Here is a 6553-nt window from a genome sequence, read left to right as displayed (position 1 = left end):
CCATTTTGTTGTTTTTTTGTCTGTCAGACGTTTGGTAAAAGATAACAATTTTACACGCTAAGAGCTCTTCAAATCTGACAACATCATCGAATGCGACCATTGTATCAGCAGTCAGACCTGCTCTGGTGTGGATGTCCCAGCCTGCACTTATGGCTTCCATCGTCAATTTAGGATTTGCCAGTAATGCTAGCTTTACAGCAAAACATGTTTGATCAGGATTGGGAAGTCCAAATAAATGTCGTGCTTTTTTTTTTTACAATCTCGCTCGCAAGACATGATTCAATTCCTCTCTTTCCACCCCCTCGTGGAGCCTTGACAAAATTGACAATTAGCTGTAGTGAGCCATCACCCCCATAATGCACGCTCATTGAGACGTCGTCTTGCAAACGATCAGCACGCAGATTAACTTGGATAACATCGTTTGGTTGGACATCAGCTCTTTCAGTCATGCTTTAAATTATGTCGTGAAAACCATTTGTGACATTCAAATATAATTCACTAAAATTGGGAATTGTAGATGGTGGCAGGAAGTGAAGGAAAGAGCGAATCTCAACATTATTAAATCTTTCACGGATTGTGACACGCACTTCATCACTAGTGCTAGCTGCTGGAACATTAACAGCCACACTATTTGTGTTGTTTATCCCCGTAGATGTAGATTGACCCTCATTACTCTGGTTGGTGACGCTCTCTGTCTGTTCACCTCCACCCCCCACCTGATGAGCTCTTTCCAGCATGTGGCGCGCATCACAACACTGACTGTCTGAAGGACTCCAGGGGGTCGTCTATTTGATTGTCGAGTGCATCACAACACTGACTGTCTGAAGGACTGCAAGGTCCTGTGTCAGCGTTGTGATGCGATGATGCGGGTGAAGGATATCTGTACATTTGGATTAAGGAAATTAGCTCATCATGTGTTGGAAGAAAAACTTCATTTTCCGTAGAATCTTGTTGAGGGTAAGTGGACTATTTTGGGGAGAAGTGTGACTATCCCTGGATCTTTCAGCGTTCATCTCAGATCAACTGGAGAAAATGTTCTCTAATTTCAGGCGAATTGTTGTCATCTGGTTCAGCCATTTCTCTTTATTTTATTAGCCGATCAAAAAATTAGTCTTCAAATTGCAACCTGCGATGGAGTCTTTGTGACAGAGTTCTTTGTCCACGAGTGGCACGCCTAGCGTTAGCTTGATGTGAATTGACGGGATGTCTGCGTCTAATGTTCTGTCTGAGTTATAGATTATATAAATTCTCAATCATGTGCCGATTTGAATGAATGAAAGATACATCGTGAGATGCACTGGGACACATCATCAGTGATGTTCCTGAGTTCATTAGGCATTTCGGGTCTTTCAACATCATACGCCCTCACTCAGGTGACCCAGCCTAGGGTTGATCATTCCCCGGCTTGTGTCTCAGTAGCATGGGCCCACAGATCGCTCCTCCTGATCCACAGCCACCTGGAGGCTCTCTCTGCTGCCTCCATGGTGGACTTAATGGCTTTCCATTTTGCAGCCCCGGTGATGCCAAGTAGTGTGAAAACCTTGCACAATGAGCGGCCAGCAAAGCCCCTGCACCCTACTTCAATGGGCTCGCATCGTGCCTTCCACCCTGCTTTTAGACATTGCTCAACCAACTCCTGGTACTTTGACCGCTTCCGCTCGTTTGCCTCCTCTATACGATCCTCCCAGGGAACTGTCAGTTCTAACAGAAGCACCTGCCTTGAAGAGACTGACGCTAGCACGATGTCTGGCCTCAGGGAAGTTGCTGTGATGTGGTCTGGGAACTTGAGCTGCTTATCTAGGAACAACTCAGAGATCCCAGTCCACTGCTGAGGTGAGATAGCCAGCTGGTTTGGACTGTGGTAGTGGTTGCTCTCCAGCCCTGACAAAGGCAATGTTCCTCTTGCCAAGCTGTTGCTTGTGGCTGATGTTTTTGGCCACGGCCTTGGAGATGGTTTCAGCAACAGTCTTCAGCACCTGGTCGTGCCTCCAACAGTAACGACCCTCCCCGCGGGCTTTTGAGCAGCTGCTTAGGATGTGCTCCAGAGAGCCTTTCCTGGAGCACAGGGCACATGCTGGAGAGTCACCCATGCCCCAGAGATGGAGATTGGCTGGGCTGGGCAGGACATCATAAACAGCACGGACCATGAACCCGATGCGCTGGGGTTCTGCCTTCCAGATCTCAGACCAGGTCACCTTCCTCTCCAGCACCCCCTCCCACTTTGTCCATGCTCCCTGCTGCTGCATGCCCACCATCCTGCTGGTCCGTTCCTCCTCGACCCCTGCCCGCACCTCCTTCAGGACTAGCTCTCGTTTGTCCTTTCCATGTGCCTTCTCATAGCAAGGTTGAGGAATCGCACCCAGCCTGGATCGACCCATTGCCACCGTGCCCACCAGAGCCCTGTGTCTCAGCCGGGACTCAGCCACCACCAGACCATCTTGAGCCCTCCATTTCCTGCCAGTTCGCACCACGATGCCCGCTGATGCTACTTTAGAGTCCTTGGAGTTGCGATAGAGTAAGGCCTCACTTGTGCGAGAGACCCTGAACTCCTCATCAAGGCTGCTGAAAGGGAGCTGTAGTTTGTTGGTCCTGCCATACAGTGCTGCACTGCATAGGCTGCGTGGGAAGCCCATCCATCTACGGAGGTAAGTGCTGATCCACCTCTGCAGAGTCTCTACAGTCGACAGGGGCACCTCGTACACCAACAGAGGCCAAAGTACCCGGGGTAGGACGCCATGCTGGTAAATCCACGCCTTAAACCTGCCGGGTAAGCCAGACTTGTCAACTGCCAACAGCCACGTCTCAAGCTCCTTGATGGTGATTTGGATTGATGCAGAATCCCTGAGACTACAGTCGAAGATCTTGCCCAGGCTCTTGACTGGTTTCTCGGTGATAGATGGGATTGCCGTGCCATCCACAAAGAAGCGAAACTTGTCTACCACTTTTCCCTTCTTCAACACCATTGCCCTGGATTTAATTGGTTTGAAGCTCATTCTTGCCCAGGATATGAGCTTTTCCAGGCCCTGGAGTATCCATCTCCCACCAGCCACATGCTATATCATACATGTATCTTCTGAACACTTGCTGGACAATTAGCACAGAGGTGTTGAAATCCACTGTTTCAATTCCATCACTGTCTGAGACTATATCCCTCTGATTGAGAGCTTGCATGTCAACATATTCACTTTCACTATCTGGTAAATGATATCTTTCCTGGTTGTAGACTCCGCCGCCAGACGTCTCCGCCCCTCCTGTTTCTTGTCCCACGTCCAACTCTGCTGTGTTTTCCACGAATTCTATGTCGTCAAGCGTTGAGGGCGTGAGTGGTGCAATCCCTAGCGCAGAATGAATAATGTTATTCATCAGCATTTACACATTACATACAGAGATAATTCCTGACATAAATGTGTATATACACACATTTTGTTGAACTTACCATGACTTGAGTTCGGTGGCGTTGTAAAGCCCGCAATAAATTGCACTGGGTTTTGGACCGGCGGTGTTAAAGTGTTTTCCACGATTCCCCCAGTGTAATCTCCGACCGCATGGTCCAGAGTTGAGGGGCCGTCTGCTGAAGCTACAGAGCAGACCCTATTATTCATCAGTATTTACACAATACATACAGAGATAATTCTTCACGTAAATCTATATTCATGAAATCCTGCACACATTTGTTTAACTTACTTTGACTCGAGTTCGCTGGCGTGGTAATGGACACATCAAAACCATGCATTGGGTTTTGCAGAGGTGACACTGCCGCCAGTGGTACAGGTGAAGTCAGATCGATCACTGGAAATCAAACATACTCAATTGATTTTATTTTCACCTTATATATTACATTATTCCCATCCAAACACCCCCCCTCCTCCCTCTCATTCCTCTATCTCTCTCTCTCTCTCAGCCTGGTCTCTTCCTCACACACACACACACACACACACACACACACACACACACACACACACACACACACACACACGTACACACGCAGACACAGTGAGACACGCGCACGCACACACACACACACACACACACACACACACACACGCACACACATAAGCACATACAGTCAGTGCTATTTACATTACCATTCCAATCCTGACCCCCACCGCTGCTTGCTCACTACACACACACACACACACACACACACACACACAGACACACACAGAGGCACAGAGACGCAGTAAGATGCAATTACATGATTTGAAAAGTACCTTCAATTGGTGAAGATGCAGCTCTCCTGTTAGTAGAAAAAACTAATTTGGTTTTCAAGCTAAACTCCAGAGATAACTTACATAAAATAAATAAATTACATGCAGCTTCTCATTGTGCCGATCAGTCGTCTCGTCTTGAAGCTTTTCTGTCTTCACGTTGATCGCTGATTTCAGTCTGTGTCCGTTATGCCAACCTAGCATGCCAACGCATGGTTTTTTATACAGTGGCCTGGCCCATATGATCTGGTTCTTGTGAGAAAACGGCGCGAAGGTTCAGATGACAGTATCAACAACAAGACGCATGCTTTTTTTAAACAAATCCCCTGGCCAACATTATCTGCTTCTTGTGAGTAAACACCGTGAAGGTTCATGACGGGAGGATCATAAAGTTTAGCTCAGCTCAGACCGTTGCTACGTGTGGAGAAGATCTCTGGAACTTTAAGAGAGTTGAATGAGACATTTGAGATTTTATCCCACTGAAGCAGTGGACAAATAACTTTTTTGAATTTTTATGAATTAGCAGGATGCTAACAGAAAAATATATTTGATATTGTAATGAAACATGAGAATGCCTGTACAGACGTGTCATACACCTATGCTTTTACCATACGGTTTATTGAATAATCATGCTAGCTGTCACTTGATCAAACAACAATGCCCAGCAATTCATTTCTTAAACAGCAGAGGGAGTAGTTGAGTCCTTTTCCATATGACAATTTGGGCCCGGTATTTCACATACTTCACTTACATGTTTAAACTTACTCACAATTTAATGCCATGAGAAATACACACGACATAAATGGTACAATTACCAGACCATCAGCACACCCCGCACACATCCACACCAAACCCAAAATGACATCACCGTATATGAGCAAAACGGCCCCTTACATATATACACATCATCAATCACTTTTTGACACTTAGTTTCCAGCTATTATTTTTAACGATTAAATTTATATGACGTCATTACATTTTGACTAAAGGTGGGTACTCATTTCTCTCTCTCAGAGAACAGACCATAGAAGATCTCAATTAGAATGGACTGCTCCCTAACAGAAATGTAACCATAAGTGTGCAATGGAAGAAGACACATTAGTAGTAAATAAAAAGAACTTTGTAGCTTTTATATGTAAAGTCATCAATGTGGCCACAGGGCAGGAAAGGAAAAGTGACAGGATCAAAAGGGTTGTGGAAGCGGCAGAACAATATTTAAACATCAAAGACGTGAAAGCAGAAATACATGCTATGTTGGCTCTACACAATGATGCAGGATCTCAGAAAATTCACATTGGTACTCCACATCCTACAATGGAATGCAAGAAGTTTAATAGCAAATAGACAAGAACTTAAGAAATATATAACAGAAAGTATGAAAAGACCTGATATGATACGTGTGCAAGAAACGTGGCTTAGTCCACATGTGGATGATGTGTTGCATGGCTATGAATCAGTGCCATTCCATAGAAAAGAAAACCAAGGGGGAGGGTGTGCAACATTTGTGAGGGATGGAATAATATATAATAGAATAACAACATTAAATGAAATAGAATGTGTGATTATTGAAATACATCAAGCAAATACAAATATAATCATTATTAATATATATAACCCCTGTAAACTACTAGATGTTGAACCAATGGAGAAGATAAGGAGGCATGGTGGTAGAGAGATCTGGTGTGGGGACTTTAATGCACATAATAGTTTATGGGGAAGTAAGCAAACAGATCACAATGGAATAGTAGTAGAAGAACTCATGGATATCAGACAGTTACTCTGCTTAAACAAGGGAAATGGAACAAGAATAGATATACGGTCAAATAGAATGTCATGCATTGGTTTAACTCTGGTCTCACAAAGCTTGGCAAGTTCCTGAGAATGGAATGTACATGAAACCACAAGTATAGGAAGTGATCATTTCCCCAGAAGTTGTACAATAAACGCAGAAGTAGATATCAAAGAAAGACCCAGACATAAAAAGTGGTGCTTTTCAAAAGCGCATTGGGGAAAATTCAGGGAGGAATGTAGCAAAGCAGCAAATTCAATATCAATGGAAGGTGGCATAGAGGAATGCACAGTTAAGATGACAAATAAGATCATAGAGGCAGCAATGAAAAGTATACCGTGGAAGTCAATTGGAGGGAAAGGAAAATGGTTCCATGGTGGAATGAAAAGTGCACAGCAGCTGGAAAAGAAAGAAATTGCGCATTAAGAAGGTTAAGGAAGAACCTCAGCCAAGAAAATGTAATAAATTATCAGAGGAAAAAAGCTAAAGCCCAAAGAGTAATTAAAAACAGTAAACAAAACGCATGGAGGGATTATTGCTCTGCCATAGGAAGGGA

The 6553-nt window shown here is 44.6% G+C and overlaps 1 pseudogene; it reads right to left on the bottom strand.

Annotated features, from left to right (window-relative positions):
- Positions 1–1393: 1393 nt before the first annotated feature.
- On the bottom strand, positions 1394–2963 carry LOC129173599 (uncharacterized; annotated as a pseudogene).
- Between the last annotated feature and the right edge of the window lie 3590 nt (positions 2964–6553).

Source organism: Dunckerocampus dactyliophorus, chromosome 20, assembly GCF_027744805.1.
Source record: "Dunckerocampus dactyliophorus isolate RoL2022-P2 chromosome 20, RoL_Ddac_1.1, whole genome shotgun sequence".
Lineage (NCBI taxonomy): Eukaryota > Metazoa > Chordata > Actinopteri > Syngnathiformes > Syngnathidae > Dunckerocampus > Dunckerocampus dactyliophorus.
Note: the sequence above shows the minus strand (reverse complement) of the source record. Positions and strands in the feature narration are given on the sequence as shown.